This window comes from Gobio gobio (assembly GCF_949357685.1).
Source record: "Gobio gobio genome assembly, chromosome: 19".
In the NCBI taxonomy this organism is placed as follows: domain Eukaryota; kingdom Metazoa; phylum Chordata; class Actinopteri; order Cypriniformes; family Gobionidae; genus Gobio; species Gobio gobio.
This window is the reverse complement of record NC_137112.1, coordinates 46,778,139-46,796,196: the sequence shown is the minus strand read 5'-3', so window position 1 is coordinate 46,796,196 and position 18,058 is coordinate 46,778,139. Positions and strand designations below refer to the sequence as shown.

Below are 18,058 nucleotides of genomic sequence, written 5' to 3'. Positions count from 1 at the left end.
GCCAATGATCAGCTATGAAAATAGTCATTAATAGACTAATATATACATTTTTTGCTATGGCCATTGCATCAAAACTTTTTTTTTTTTTTTAAGCCAATATTTTACACATTTATTTTTGCATCATCATCATTCAGTCGGGCCGTTTCCCTCCAGATGGTGTGTGACGTGAGGAAGAACAGAGTCTTCAGCCGCACTAATGCTCCATTCAGGACTCTGATGCTTTTGTGCTCCATTGATGTGAAGACAGAGAGTCAGTGTGGGAACCTCACATGAGATCTACTCACACTGACCAGCACACACACACACACACACACACACACACACACACACACACACACACACACACACACACACACACACACACACACACACACACACACACACACACACACACACACACACACACACACACACACACACACACACACACACACACACACACACACGTTTGTTTTTGTGAAATGTGAGGACATTCCATAGGCGTAATGGTTTTTATACCGTACAAACCATATTTTCTATCCCCTTACACTGCCCCTGCCCCTAAACCTACCCATCACACACACACACACACACACACACACACACACACACACACACACACTGCCCCTAAACCTAGCCCATCACAGGAGACTGTGCAGTTTACTTTCTGTGAAAAAAACCTTGTTCTGTGTGATTTATAAGCATTTTGAAAAGTGAGGACATGGGGAACGTCCTCATATTTCACCCTCTTTTTGTAATACCTATGTCATACCCATGTCATTATACACATTTGTGTCCTGATATTTCACAAAAACATGCCCACACACACACACACACACACACACACACACACACACACACACACACACACACACACGCACGCACGCACGCACGCACACACACACACACACACACACACACACACACACACACACACACACACACACACACACACACACACACACACACACACACACACACACACACACACACACACACACACACACACACACACACACACACACACACACACACACACACACACACACACACACACACACACATCTGCTTCATCATGAGTGTGTGACGTCACTGCAGCGACGATAATGATGAAAATATGATTTATGAATTATAAAACATTAAATCCTATATATGTTTGCACCAAAGACATGCTGTTTTCATTAAAGAATTCAATTTTGCACACAACTGCATCAGTAGATCCAGTCGTGGTAATTTGCAACACATCCAAATTAATCCTAATAATGCTTTATTAGCTTGCTCAATTAATACAAACTGCTTAAATAATGACAATAATAGTCACTCTCCACCTGCTCCCCTGAGACACTGATAGAGGAGCGTTGAGCATGTGGCGGCCCACATCCCTCATTGTCTGTTCCAGCTCTTCCATTGGCTCCAAACTGTGGGAAACTCCTTGAAGCTCAAGCCTCACACATTCATATGGAGATTTGTGAGTATAAATAGAGGAGCTGCAGCCGGAGCACATCAGACTGGCTCTGCACAGAGAGATCTACAGCACAGAGATCCAGACATGACACCTACAATCATCTCAAAGGAGCATCTCCCTCTCAACAACAAGGTCCATTCACATCCTACTTACAGCAACATCACTGCAGCAGCTTTCACGGCTCTTCTCCATCACTGGCTTATTCCAAGGCCACTTTCCTGATGCTTTTCTGTCTTGATTTGCAGATCTGAGAAAGCCAATAGTGGAGAAGATGCTCTGCAGAGATGGTATGGACAGCAGCATCGAGCAGCTCAAGTGTCTTCTGGCTCCAGAGTTCCTGATTCCCAGCTGGAGAAAGCAGATATCCTGGAGATGATGGGATTTTCCTGAGAAAGAAACACTTCCAGCAGAGCGGCTGTTCCTCCATCCATCAGCCTCAGCGAAAGGCACTGATTTATCCTCTAGCGCCCTCTGAAGGAAAGCAAACATGTCTATATTAGACACCAAGGATGTGGGCCACATTTTGGTCTTTTCTGATGCGATGAGTCAGATTGTATCATACACATCTATGTTAGATGTCATTAACAATATTATCTCCCTCGCTGGAAAGTTCTTGTGTATTGTTGAATACTTTCATATACACCTTCTATGGAGGCAAATTAGATTTTCACCATGATATGGTGCATTTTTGCTTCATGCAAAGTACAAATATCCCATATCTGGGACTAGTTTTGAATATTTTATCAGTATGATAAACGCTCAGTTGTCCTCATAGGACATTTGCTATCATAGAATCACATTTGAAGTTTGTTCTGCCATAAAATGCAATGAACTCACACCTGTGGATGGACATCTTTTCCTTTAGTGGAATATCTGAACTGTTAAGTATCTTGACATTTAATATGACCCCCTCATGTGGAGGAATGCTTATAATGATTTCTGGTAAATCATGTAACTTTTGTAAAGTTAATTAATATCTGATGTGAGTTCCAATATGCATGTTCATGCAAATGCTGTGATATGTTATCACCTATTGACAGTTTCTGTTATGCTTTAATACGACCCCTCGTGTTAATAATGATGTTTGGCAAATCCTTTTTCACATGACTTTTGTAAAGTTTATTCATATTTGATGTTCCAATGCGTTTCATGTGTTTTGGAGATATCTCTTTATGGAAATGCTGTGATATGTTATCACCTGTTTATTTGCATTCGACATCTTGACATCATAAAACAATAAACGATGTTAAATGTATTTCTGCTGTGGCATTCAGTCATGTCATGGAATGCAGTTGTCTTCTTAAATTATATATGCAACACGATCACATGAGTGTGCAATGTCGTGGAATGTATATACTCCAAAATGAGTTTTGGCGTGCATATGGTACGCAGTTTATGGCACGTATATGACACGCCATATGATATACATAATAAAGGCTAGATGTCTCGTCCGCGCTGCTGGCTAATGGAGATCATGGCGGCCATCTTGTCACAGTCAGCTCGCTCACTCGTAACATTGTGTTTTAAAGCATGTACTTTTTAAATAACCATAACTTGCTCAATTTTCTACCGATTTTCAAACTGTTTGGTTTGTTATAAACGTCAGAGATGTAGTTATGACACTGCATAGCCTACTTATGAATAATTATTCATAATTTGTTCAGGCATCCAGAATTATAGCCACATTAATAACGTTTGTAAAAAAACAAACAATTTGTAAATTCGTCAAGATTTCAGCGAGATAAGAGTATTTGTGTTTTCGGATCACTCACCTTACAAGTGAAAGCTTGCCTGTGACAAGATGGCCGCCGGTGATGACGTTAGAGACTTCGCCATAAGACATCTAGCCTTTGTTATGTATATCTATGGGTTTGTGCGTATAATACGCCATAAACTGCGTACTATATGCACGCCAATACTCATTTTGGCCTATACATTCCACAACATTGCACACTCGTACTATTGATACGCATTTTCGTGTGTGACCTTGGACCACAAAACATAAGGGCAGATTTACATATCATCTGAAAGCTGAATAAATAAGCTTGTTATGATAGGTCAATATTTGTCTGAGATATAACTATTTGAAAATCTGGAATCTGAGGGTGCAAAAAAATCTAAATATTGAGAAAATCTCCTTTAAAGTTGTCCAAATTAAGTCCTTAGCAATGCATATTACTACTAATAATACATTTATGATATATTTACAGTAGGACATGTATTATATCTTCATGGAACATGATCTTTACTTAATATCTTAATATCTTTACAGCTTGGTCACAAGCGAGAACAACTACTCTAAAACCACTGGAGTCTTTGTATAAACAATCACTAAAAATTCTTGATAAGAAATCAATTAATTTCTATCATTTTTCAATACTTAAAAAGTATAATTTTCTAAGTTGGGAAAACCTGATCAAATATGTAGATGTTTGTTTTATGTTTAAGACTATACATAGCCTGTCTTCTCCATTAAAACAGCATTAGAACAACTGCATATCGGTCCACAAGGGGTGGAGAAAGAGGGGACTGTATTATTCCTCTCAGAAAAAGTACATTTAGTTAGTCTGTATTTTCAGTCAGAGCAGCAAGGGAATGGAACTCCATCCCATCAACAATTAGAACAAAGACAAATAATATACCAATAGACAAATCAGCACTGTCAACATTAGCATCTTAATAATTTGCTCTTGTCGCTATCTCTTTTTTATCTCTTAGTCTTATGTAGCACAATATATCTTTAGACAAAAATGTTCTGTTAATGTAAATGTTTTTTTATGTGGGATTATGTACCTGTGTTTTATTTTATATTTTTGTTCCTATTTTTGCTGTTTCTTTTTTCTCTCACTCTCATTTTTCTTTTTTGTGTGTGTGTTATATTTGATGCTCTGTTCTTGATTTTATGTTGACTTTTTAACACTTCTGTCAAGGGTCTGCAGATGAAAAATAATTCTGGCACATTTACATTCGTGTTTATTAATGTGCACAGCCCCTGTAAATAAATAAATAAACAAAAAATAATAATATCCTAATAATTTTTGGCATAAAAGAAAAGTGTATAATTTTGACCCATACAATGTAATGTATACAAATATACCCGTGCGTCACATAACATCCAAATTTACCTAAAATTAATATCTACATTATTAATATTTGAGCAATAAAGAACTTGACACTTCTAATATTTGTGTTATTTTAAAATCCCTGTAATCAAGTGTTTTGCTATATATATATATATATACATATACATAGCCACTTTTATTAGGTTGATTTCTCTCATAATGTTGATATATTGTTATCAATAATTGTTCTTTATACAAGCCAAATGATAAACGTCATCTAAAAAACATGTTTGGCACCAAAAAGTGCCTTTTTATGGAATAATTGGTTATGTACCGCAATAATTTAAAGTCTTGAACCTTTAGTTTGAATTACATTTTCAGATTATGCTCTCTTACACAGATTTTTCTAATCAAAATATCTTCTAAAACTGACCAAAGGTCAGGATAGACGCTGTAATTATTTTCATTTGAAATCAGATCCCTCTGAAAAATTATGACAATAAAGTCCCGAACATTTGAAAATGTAAATCTTCTATAGCAAACTACTTAAAGCGACAAATATATTTTGCGTATTGCTCACATTTTAATAAATTGCTTTATGAAAGGAAACTGTAAACAACCTGATGTTTTAATTTCACGTATTTATTCATGGTAAATATATATTATTTTATCTTCAAAATATGAAAACTGGCTATTTAAGTTACGCTGCAAGTGTATCAGATTCTGTAATTGATTCATATTACCTGTGTTTGGGAATTAACAGTCTGTTTGATCAGGTTAAGACCTAAGACTGAACGTTTGGAGACGTGTGTGTGCTGTGGGTTTCAGGACACACGTCTATTGTTGTGTAATTGAATTGAGTGAATGACGAGAGCGTGAGAGACAGAACTCACCCTCAGAGACAATAGAGCTCAACTAAGAGACCAGGGGTCAGAGGTCAACATGAATAGATTGGACTGTAACTTTGCTCTATATGATCTATATACTAATATTACACGTTTCAAAATGAAACTAGCTGAATCAAATTAGCCTTCAGATTCATATAAAAATGTTTTCGTATCATAACAAGTGTTGAGCATCAGAGGCGTGAGAAAGCTCGTAGGGAATCTGTCCTGCATTAAGACTCATTATCATGTGAATAGACACACTTCTATTGTTGTGTTTGTGGCTCAGTGTGAGAAACTCTGGAGAACAGAGTCACAGTTCTAGTGTCATCAGCATCATAAACCCCAACACAACCCCAATATCTCACACACACACACACACACACACACACACACACACACACACACACACACACACACACACACACACACACACACACACACACACACACACACACACACACACACACACACACACACACACACACACACACACACACACACACACACACACACACACACACACACACACACACACACACACACACACATGTTTGTTTTTGTGAAATGTGAGGACATTCCATAGGCGTAATGGTTTTTATACCGTACAAACCGTATTTTCTATCCCCTTACACTGCCCCTGCCCCTAAACCTACCCATCACACACACACACACACACTGCCCCTAAACCTAGCCCTCACAGGAGACTGTGCAGTTCACTTTCTGTGAAAAAAAACTCATTCTGTGTGAATTATAAGCATTTTGAAAAGTGAGGACATGGGGAACGTCCTCATATTTCACCCTCTTTTTGTAATACCCATGTCATTATACACATTTGTGTCCTGATATTTCACGAAAACATGCCCACACACACACACACACACACACACACACACACACACACACACACACACACACACACACACACACACACACACACACACACACACACACACACACACACACACACACACACACACACACACACACACACACACACACACACACACACACACACACACACTCACACACACACACACACACACACACACAAGGGAGTCGACACACTTATGGATATTCACACACACACACACACACACACACACACACACACACACATACACACACACACACACACACACGGGAGTTGACACACTTATGGATATTCACACACATACACACACACACACACACAAGGGAGTCGACACACTTATGGATATTCACACACACACACACACACACACACACAAGGGAGTCGACACACTTATGGATATTCACACACACACACACACACACACACACACACACACACACACACACACACACACACACACACACACACACACACACACACACACACACACACACACACACACACACACACACACACACACACACACACACACACACACACTCACACACAGACAAGATGGTCTGATGATGTCACTCATGATGTCATCAGCAGTATGTCCAGAATCAGCACTATCACTATTTATTTTCCTTTACGCATCATCAACTTTTACAATGACTTTGAGCTTTTGCATCAGGTGCTTAAGAAACTTTTGTCATCTAAACACAAACATCTCTCACAAATGCAACTCAAATCTTATTTGATGCTAAAAAAAACTAAGTTATTTTTGCATATTCCATAATACATTGAATATGGAGGAAAATGGCACATTTGCATGACAGAAAGTGTGTGATAACTGACGGACTGGTTTCCTCCAGATGGTGTGTGACGTGAGGAAGAACAGAGTCTTCAGCCGCACTAATGCTCCATTCAGGACTCTGATGCTTTTGTGCTCCATTGATGTGAAGACAGAGAGTCAGTGTGGGAACCTCACATGAGATCTACTCACACTGACCAGCACACACACACACACACACACACACACACACACACACACACACACACACACACACACACACACACACACACACACACACACACACACACACACACACACACACACACACACACACACACACACACACACACACACACACACACACACACATCTGGAGGCCTGGAGTCTGAGACAATGGAGACAATGACGTCTGAATTCCAGAGCACAACTCTAAAGCTTTAGATACAAACGCATTCATCTACAGATGCTAGGCATCGACGTCTCTTTCCCGCCGGAACACGGCCCAATATAGTGTTCCTTACAACTCACCACAGATCCAGTGATCCATGGATATTATGTTTTCCTGACATTCATCACTGTCAGTCATCACATTTTTGAGAGTGAATCCTGCATTTATATGCGGATGGGCCTATGTATTGAAGTGTGTATGTGGACAAATTCTGAATATATTAAAGGCCTATTCATTATTTTTATATCGCCTAGACGGCGCGTAAAGAGCGCTCCGTTTATAATCACTAAAAGCTGTTGCTCAATCAATGAACGCAATCTCACAAAGTTCCGATGTATTACATAAAAAGTATTATTTATTATATACTAAAGTATTAGTATTAAGTCGAATGTATACTAAAAACACATTTCCTTAAACTGCAGTTTGTAGTTAAATATTTAGAGCACTGTTTATTGTCAGTGTAAGTGCAACGTACACTAAAACAAGGTGACTATAAATAAACACACAGACACACACACACACACACACATTGTATTTTTGTATTTTATGGGGACTTTCCATAGACTTTTATACTGTACAAGCTGTAAATTTGACCCCCTTACACTAAACCTTCTGCATTTTTAAATTTTCAAAAAAAACATCACTTAGTCTGATTTATAAGCTGTTTTTCTCATGGGGACCAAAACATGTCCCCACAAGGACAAGGATTTTGGACATTGTCATCTTTGGGATGGCATAATTTACAGTTTTTTACAGACGCTAAGACATTTCGCAATACTTATAGGTCACTTATTATCACAGTTCTCCTGACCAACTTTCAGCTTGGCAAAGCAGTTCATTTCACATTCAAAATGTACAACTACCAAAACACTTTATTCAGGTCTCAAATCAACTCATTCTTCCAGAACACTAGCAAAGGTTGACAGCCGACAAACACACTTTGTCACGCACAGAACAATGAGCTAAAAAACACACACAACACGTAGTATTATACAATACTAGGACACATCTCTGTTTATAATTCACTGCAATATATGTTACTGGAATCAGTCAGACATGATGCCGTTTAGTAATTCCAAAATACAAGAATTTGTATACACACCATCCACCATCTACAATGAGAATCAGTCCAATTGTTTTTATAGCATTTAATCTTAAGATTTAAAATATATTTCATTAAAATATTACTGTAGGAATGTAGCAAATTGCTGTCTTATTCAGTTTTGTATTGTTATTGTTTTGAACATAAGTTGAACAGTTTTGAAAACAGTATGTAAGCATGTGCATATATTGGCCTGTACATACACAGAGTTTTGGCAGTTGTTGTGTCTGAGTGAGAAAAGAATTCATGAAGTTTGAGAGATGTAGTCATTGAATGCATTTTGTGCCAAAGCAATGATAATTGATCCTCAGTTTAGCCCACATAGACTTCTGTTGTGCTCACTGTGTGAAGTGCAAAAGTGACCTAAGTATTGAGAAATGTGTCCTAGCGTCTGTAAAAAAACTGTAATAAGATGGACAATAAGCTGCCTAATGCTCTGCAAAAGCTTCTCCACACGTGTGTCTCATGATGAGCAGCTTCAGTGACTCTGATGTGAACATGAGCTCTACAGGTCAGCACTTTCCCAGATTCTCCCCTGAGACACTGATAGAGGAGCGTTGAGCATGTGGCGGCCCACATCCCTCATTGTCTGTTCCAGCTCTTCCATTGGCTCCAAACTGTGGGAAACTCCATGAAGCTCAAGCCTCACACATTCATATGGAGATTTGTGAGTATAAATAGAGGAGCTGCAGCCGGAGCACATCAGACTGGCTCTGCACAGAGAGATCTACAGCACAGAGATCCAGACATGACACCTACAATCATCTCAAAGGAGCATCTCCCTCTCAACAACAAGGTCCATTCACATCCTACTTACAGCAACATCACTGCAGCAGCTTTCACGGCTCTTCTCCATCACTGGCTTATTCCAAGGCCACTTTCCTGATGCTTTTCTGTCTTGATTTGCAGATCTGAGAAAGCCAATAGTGGAGAAGATGCTCTGCAGAGATGGTATGGACAGCAGCATCGAGCAGCTCAAGTGTCTTCTGGCTCCAGAGTTCCTGATTCCCAGCTGGAGAAAGCAGATATCCTGGAGATGACGCTCAACTGACCCCCTGGAGCGCCACCGTTCCGGCTCACATGCTGTCAATCAAGGCTTCTCCAGGTGTGTGTGTGTGTGTGTGAGAGCGAGCACTTCCTGTCCACAGATGAGATGAAGACACAGAGCCAGAGAAGACTGCTGAAGCTCTTCCAGAAGCTGCAGACATCATGTGATCAGAACAGGAGGGAAAGTGTCCTGCCTCGGCTGAGCGGCCCAGACCAGAACACCTTCAGCAAAGAGATGAATGTCAACAAGAGCGCCATCTGGAGGCCTCAGCTCTCAAATTCAAGGACCACATTGGTCAAAATACATGTATCTTAATTTGGGCTTACTTTCTTCATTTCTTTCACATGTGAAAGATTCGTCTCTAATCTGAACACCATGTTTTGTTTTTCTAAGCGTGTCCAATATTTGGAAGTGATATTTATGATTGTTTTAAATCATATTGAGATTCATTTGAAACCCAACTGGGCTTGTATTTGTGTTTCCAAGGAAACTTTATGTCAATCATAAAGATTGTGACTCAAGAGGTTATACTATCTATCTGTACTGTGTATAGTGCTGTTGAACTGCCTTTCATAAGGGCATTTCCATTGTGACAACCGTTTCACTGTGTAAGTGAAATCAAGTTTCCTTCTGTGAAGGAATTCCTTTTATTAAAGTATGAATTGAAAAGGCCATTGAATGTATTTCAATCAGTCTGTGGCGAAATAAAACAATCAAAAAAAAAAAATTGTCCTGTTGACTAATCATTTAGAGAATCAAAGTATATTACAGTTTTTCTCAGTCGCTTTGGTACATTTCTCAGATCAGAATTGAAATTCTCAAAGCTACCTGTTCAATCTTCACATCATCGTGTCACTTGAGCACATCAAAAAAGCAGTTTCTCATTTCTTTGAACAAGTTGCAAATGCTTGTGTACATCCATGCAAATGATAATGTACAATTCTCTGCTGTTTCCTACATTATCAGTTGCTAATGTCATGTTGATCAGAATGTATTATAATGGGTCTCTGTTCAATAGTCTCACCCCCCACAACATTTAGGCATTAGTTCATAGCATAAGTCTTTACATTCAAAATGGTTGAACAAGTTGTCATAAAATGTCAAGCATATTTCTATACATTTCCGTTAGACGTTCACATTTCTACTTTTGTTTTTCTGGGTTTTTTTTTCTTTGTGCTATGCAGTGCTGTAGCTGCAACAAATTACAGTACAAACAGTAAAAGCATAAATGAGAATCTTGTCCAGTCTCTTGCATTCAAACTCCCACATACACTGAGGTGTAACCAACAATTTACAATAATTGTCATCAAAACTTTAGCCATATTTACATCAGAACATCCCTCCAGAGTACTGTTATATTGACAACATGACTAAGCAATCTGACTGTGTTATTCATACACAATGACACAAGGACTGTCATTCTGATGGCACTGACATGTTCATTGACACAGAGATTTACTTTTGAGAGATGAACTGAGGATTTTGAGCAAGAGACTGGCTTTTGCAGATCCATGGTGTTTTGCTATTTGTATGAATTGTTTTGAGAAATGCACTTGCTGTTTTGCAAATGTCGAGGATGATTCGAGAAATGTACCAAAGCGACTGAGAAAAACTGTAATGAATGATTCAGTGATCAAAAGCATTCATTATTCCTGCATGGGGTTTGTTTATGGCTGCTCATGACGGCCCTTCTGAGTTGATTTTAACAAGATGAAGAGTTTTAATAGCTTTTATTCAAACATTCTTTCACTGTGTTTCGCCTGTTCATATGTTGGAAAGTGACACTCAGCATCATTAACTAATGAAAATGCCTTTGTAATTATTATTAATCTGGAACCTGCAAGGTTTTAAAAAAGAATATATGCGTAAAATAACAGGAAAAGTACTGGCAGCTTATTACCCAGACATTTCCGTTAACCATAAAACACAAGGCAATGATGTTCAAAACTCAAAATACAGGTAAAACACCTGAAAAAATAAATACATTCAGCAAATTAATACAGTACTTTGTGCCCTATTTTAACGGATATTTTAGAGCGTGACCAATGGCATAAGTGATTTGATTCTGAAACTTCTGTGTAAATGTCTTGTTTTCTTTTATATTTGTTTATTTTTCTTGCATGCACAAAAAGATGACTTGCTGTCGCAGAAAATTAAAACATAATTTAATTCAACGAGATATTTTAAATGTACATTTCTGTTGTTCTTTTAATGCAAATGTGTGCTTAAATCTGGTCAGTTTAGTTATTAAAATGTTCATGAATGTGCTGGATTTTAAACTTTTGATATGGTCGTGAACAAGTTAGTTTTTTCTTGTTTCAGAGTCCCTAAACATTGAGATTTATTGAGGGTTTTGGGATGCTAATGACACCGAGCTGTGACTCTGGGTACCAGAGCTTTCCCACACTGAACAATAGACATGTGCCTATTCAGATGCTAATGACCGCCTGATCCTATAATAAAAATTCCCCCGGGAGACTGTTGAATGCTTGTCATACAATGACCAGATAAACCCCCATCTATGTGCAGAGTGTGGATCTTCAGGTGTCTAATGGAACACTTAAAGACGTGTGTGTGTGTGTGTGTGTGTGTGTGTGTGTGTGTTCTTAGAAAGCTCTGATTAAGAACGATGCATTTCTCAAAACAATTCGTACAAATAGCAAAACACCATGGATTACCTGCAAAAGCCAGTCTCTTGCTCAAAATCCTCAGTTCATCTCTCAAAAGTAAATCTCTGTGTCAATGAACATGTCAGTGCCATCAGAATGACAGCCCTTGTGTCATTGTGTACGGATAAGACGGTCAAATTGCTTAGTCATGTTGTCAATATAACAGTACTCTGGAGGGATGTTCTGATGTAAACTATGGAGAAAGTTTTGATGAAAATGATTGTAAATTGTAGGTTACACCTGACCTTAGTGTATGTGGGAGTTTGAATGCAAGAGATTGGACAAGATTCACATTTATGCTTTTACTGTTTGTGCTGTCATTTGTTGACAGACCATGTAATTCCGATACAGAAATGAAAAGACAGCACTGCATAGCACAAACCAAAAAACTAAACAAAAGTAGAAATGTGAACGTCTAATGGAAATGTATAGAAATATGCTTGACATATTATGACAACTTGTTCAACCATTTTGCATGTAAAGACTTGAACTAATGAACTAATGCCTAAATGTTGTGGGGGTGAGACTATTCAACAGAGACCCATTATAATACATTCTGATCAACATGACATTAGCAACTGATAATGTAGGAAACAGCAGAGAATTGTACATTATCATTTGCAACTTGGTCAGAGAAATGAGAAACTGCTCAAGTGACACATGATGTGAAGATTGAACAGGTTGTTTTGAGACTTTCAATTCTGATCTGAGAAATGTACCAAAGCGACTGAGAAAAACTGTAATTGAAGTGGTAATATTAAGCTTTAACTTTGACATAACCCATAAAATTACATCATATTTTAAATATATTTTTATGCTGAAAACAAAACAAAACATATATATATATATATGGATGGACGGACGGACGGATGGACGGACGGACGGACGGACAGACAGACAGACAGATAGACAGATAGATAGATAGATAGATAGATAGATAGATAGATAGATAGATAGATAGATAGATAGATAGATAGATAGATAGATAGATAGATAGATAGATAGATAGATAGATAGATAGATAGATAGATAGATAGATAGATAGATAGATAGATAGATAGATGGACAGAGGGATGGACAGGTGAATAGATAGATAGATAGATAGATAGATAGACAGACAGACAGACAGACAGACAGACAGACAGACAGACAGACAGACAGACAGACAGATAGATAGATAGATAGATAGATAGATAGATAGATAGATAGATAGATAGATAGATAGATAGATAGATAGATAGATAGATAGATAGATAGATAGATAGATAGATAGATAGATAGATAGATAGATAGATAGATAGATAGATAGATAGATAGATAGATAGATAGATAGATAGATAGATAGATAGATAGATAGATAGATAGATAGATAGATAGATAGATAGATAGATAGATAGATAGATAGATAGATAGATAGATAGATAGATAGATAGATAGATAGATAGATAGATAGATAGATAGATAGACAGAGGGATGGACAGGTGAATAGATAGAAAGATAGATAGATAGATAGATAGATAGATAGATAGATAGATAGATAGATAGATAGATAGATAGATAGATAGATAGATAGATAGATAGATAGATAGATAGATAGATAGATAGATAGATAGATAGATAGATAGATAGATAGATAGATAGATAGATAGATAGATAGATAGATAGATAGATAGATAGATAGATAGATGGACAGAGGGATAGATAGATAGATAGATAGATAGATAGATAGATAGATAGATAGATAGATAGATAGATAGATAGATAGATAGATAGATAGATAGATAGATAGATAGATAGATAGATAGATAGATAGATAGATAGATAGATAGATAGATAGATAGATAGATAGATAGATAGATAGATAGATAGATAGATAGATAGATAGATAGATAGATAGATAGATGGACAGAGGGATGGACAGGTGAATAGATAGATAGATAGATAGATAGATAGATAGATAGATAGATAGATAGATAGATAGATAGATAGATAGATAGATAGATAGATAGATAGATAGATAGATAGATAGATAGATAGATAGATAGATAGATAGATAGATAGATAGATAGATAGATAGATAGATAGATAGATAGATAGATAGATAGATAGATAGATAGATAGATAGATAGATAGATAGATAGATAGATAGATAGATAGATGATAGATAGATAGATCAGCAAAGCTTTTGAATTAAACCTTTTTTGGGGGGAAAACTTTATATTTTCGGGCACAAATGGTACCATCCAAAACTTTACAAAAAGTTACTCAAATAAAAGATTAGTATAGAAGACTGCAAACAAAGCATGTAAATTATTTCAACATGCATGTTTAGTTTTAGATTTTAATAATTTCTGTAAATTACAAAGCTCTGTTTTAATAATGCTAAAATGTAAACTTTGGAGGAACAGAGCAGCATGATGAAGGTCAGGTCACTCCATTGACCTCTGACCTCTGGTCTCTTAGTTGAGCTCTATTGTCTCTCTGAGGGTGTTTCTCATGGCCTGTGCCTTCTCTCAATCAAATTAAACAACAACCTGGACATCACATTCACATGCACTTTGAGTAAAGTTTTTAAGGGTTGTTATAGTTTCAGTATTTATTGAGCATGAGTAGCCCATAAAAGAGTTTGAAATCACACTCACAGTATGAATGTTAGATACATCTTTTAATATTGTGCCATCTAATGCAATGTCATCCAGGCATTAAGTGTGACTATAGTGTTGAAACACTTTGAGACATCTTAGAAAATAAATGAAACCACATAGTTGAGTTGAGCTCCGTTTATTTTTTTCTCCATATGGAAAATATTTCTTTCACTGTTGAAAGCATTTGTTTCAATTCAATCTGCTTCATTAGCAGAGACACAACAACACGCATGTCATATGTGAACATAACACATCAGAAGATTTACAATAACGTAAAACATATACAGCAGTATATAGAGTTTGCATGTAAAGATCAATATCTATAGACTTAATATACATTAACCCTCACAGAGGGATCGAACATTGTTTTCAGAAGTACAAAAAATGAAATTACATGAATTAAAACTCCTCATAGAAGATAGTAACATTTTTCAAAACAATGAATATGATCAAAAGATCAAGAAATGCATTTCGCTATTTGCAAAAAATGAATACTGTTTCAACATGAAACCAAAATAAAAGTTGATTTGACTTTATAGTCACATAATGCATCACCTCAAAGGTGAAAATTATACCCAAAGGATATGAAAAATGCAGATACACACTTTTATAAAATGACAAATGCCACTATGAGAAAGTTTGTCATGAGAATATAACCCTTCACAGAAGGAACAATGACGGCTGTATACAGTACAGGAGAAGATTCAGAGAGCGCTGAGAACCAACACACACTTACAAACCCTTCAAACTGGGTCAATATGAATATGATCTATATAGACCAAAGAGGAAAAGATCAAATATGAATCATAAAGTCTCTGTAAAATGGTAATCTCAGAGGGAGACAAATATGAGCCCAATTTGAGCCACTTCATATAAACAGCACAGAATTCATAACGCATCGCATTCATATCAAGAAATTATAACATTTCATAACATTTTCTGTGTAAATTGATCAGCTTTTAGGACAAAGCTTGAGTATGTTAAATCAAACTGATTATAAAATAATAAAGAAATGGTTTTCTTCACATCTCTTGAAGATTTATCTAATGTAAGTCAATGTTGTCTAATGTAGACGTCAGTATATATTCCCATCAGAGAAAGATATCAAATATAAATCATAAAGTCTCTCTATGACGATCGTCTCAGAGGAAATTAAACATAACCCCAATTTGAGCCACTTCATATAAACAGCACATAATTAATAATGGAGCATACATACATTAATATCAAGAAATGATAACATTTCATATAACATGTGCTGCGTAAATCAACTCTTTATCAGCTTGAGTCTGATATCAGATTATAAATGGCCTTTAAAATAATAAAGGAAGCGTTTCCTTCACATCTCATGAAGATGCATTTCATGTAGAAGTCAATGTTGTCTAATGTAGACGTCAGTTTATGTTCCCATCAGGAACTCTTGACAGGAAGTCTTCACAGAAGATCGGATCATCAGAGCACTTTGCAGTGCAAATATCTCTTCCAAACTGGAACTCATGAAACACTTTTTGTCCAGAAGAGAAGCTGAAGCGCCACATCCACTGAGTCTAGTGTAGACGTTCAGTATGTGCTGCTGTTGCTGTAAGGCTCTACCACGGCCTCCAGATGGCGCTCTTGTTGACATTCATCTCTTTGCTGAAGGTGTTCTGGTCTGGGCCGCTCAGCCGAGGCAGGACACTTTCCCTCCTGTTCTGATCACATGATGTCTGCAGCTTCTGGAAGAGCTTCAGCAGTCTTCTCTGGCTCTGTGTCTTCATCTCATCTGTGGACAGGAAGTGCTCGCTCTCACACACACACACCTGGAGAAGCCTTGATTGACAGCATGTGAGCCGGAACGGTGGCGCTCCAGGGGGTCAGTTGAGCGTCATCTCCAGGATATCTGCTTTCTCCAGCTGGGAATCAGGAACTCTGGAGCCAGAAGACACTTGAGCTGCTCGATGCTGCTGTCCATACCATCTCTGCAGAGCATCTTCTCCACTATTGGCTTTCTCAGATCTGCAAATCAAGACAGAAAAGCATCAGGAAAGTGGCCTTGGAATAAGCCAGTGATGGAGAAGAGCCGTGAAAGCTGCTGCAGTGATGTTGCTGTAAGTAGGATGTGAATGGACCTTGTTGTTGAGAGGGAGATGCTCCTTTGAGATGATTGTAGGTGTCATGTCTGGATCTCTGTGCTGTAGATCTCTCTGTGCAGAGCCAGTCTGATGTGCTCCGGCTGCAGCTCCTCTATTTATACTCACAAATCTCCATATGAATGTGTGAGGCTTGAGCTTCAAGGAGTTTCCCACAGTTTGGAGCCAATGGAAGAGCTGGAACAGACAATGAGGGATGTGGGCCGCCACATGCTCAACGCTCAATGAACACGCAGCTGCTTTCTAACAGATCTTTATTCTGCTGGAGTCACACACACACACACACACACACACACACACATTCACACACTTCTGTATTCATCACATTAAATCACTCACACAAGAGAAGTGTGTCTGTCCTCACAGGAGGAACTTGGTTCCCAAACACTGAATCATCTGCGCTGTTTTTATAGCTAAACTGCTGTAATTGGGACAAAATACAATAAATAATCAAACAAGAATATACTGTATAAAAAATGAAATTAAAATAAATTCCTCTAAAATTTGAAAGAGAGACTAAAAATTGGTGCAAATGTTTGTATAACTGTATTTTTCTTGAAATTGACACAGATTGAAAATGTTGATAAAGTTTAAAAACATTTTGCACTGAAGTCATATTGAAGTGAACGGGAATGACGTGGGAAACGCTTGAAGATCAAAACCATTTAGAGTTTAAATCCCTGGGGTTTAATTAGTGTTTGTGCGTCTCATTATCATGTGAATAGACACACTTCTATTGTTGTGTTTGTGGCTCAGTGTGAGAAACTCTGGAGAACAGAGTCACAGTTCTAGTGTCATCAGCATCATAAACCCCAACACAACCCCAATATCACACACACACACACACACACACACACACACACACACACACACACACACACACACACACACACACACACACACACACACACACACACACACACACACACACACACACACACACACACACACACACACACACACACACACACACACACA

At 37.6% G+C, this 18,058-nt stretch overlaps 2 pseudogenes across 2 annotated transcripts; one reads left to right on the top strand and one right to left on the bottom strand.

Moving 5' to 3' along the window:
* The first annotated feature begins 9,152 nt into the window (after window positions 1–9,152).
* LOC307143057 (transcription factor HES-5-like) lies at window positions 9,153–10,172 on the top strand (annotated as a pseudogene). The gene is made up of 2 exons: window positions 9,153–9,385; window positions 9,499–10,172. The product of its transcript is annotated as a transcription factor HES-5-like (transcript).
* Window positions 10,173–16,381: 6,209 nt separating this feature from the next.
* LOC307143065 (transcription factor HES-5-like) lies at window positions 16,382–17,292 on the bottom strand (annotated as a pseudogene). Its single transcript has 2 exons — window positions 17,060–17,292; window positions 16,382–16,946 (listed from the first exon to the last, which is right to left on the bottom strand). The product of its transcript is annotated as a transcription factor HES-5-like (transcript).
* Window positions 17,293–18,058: the final 766 nt, after the last annotated feature.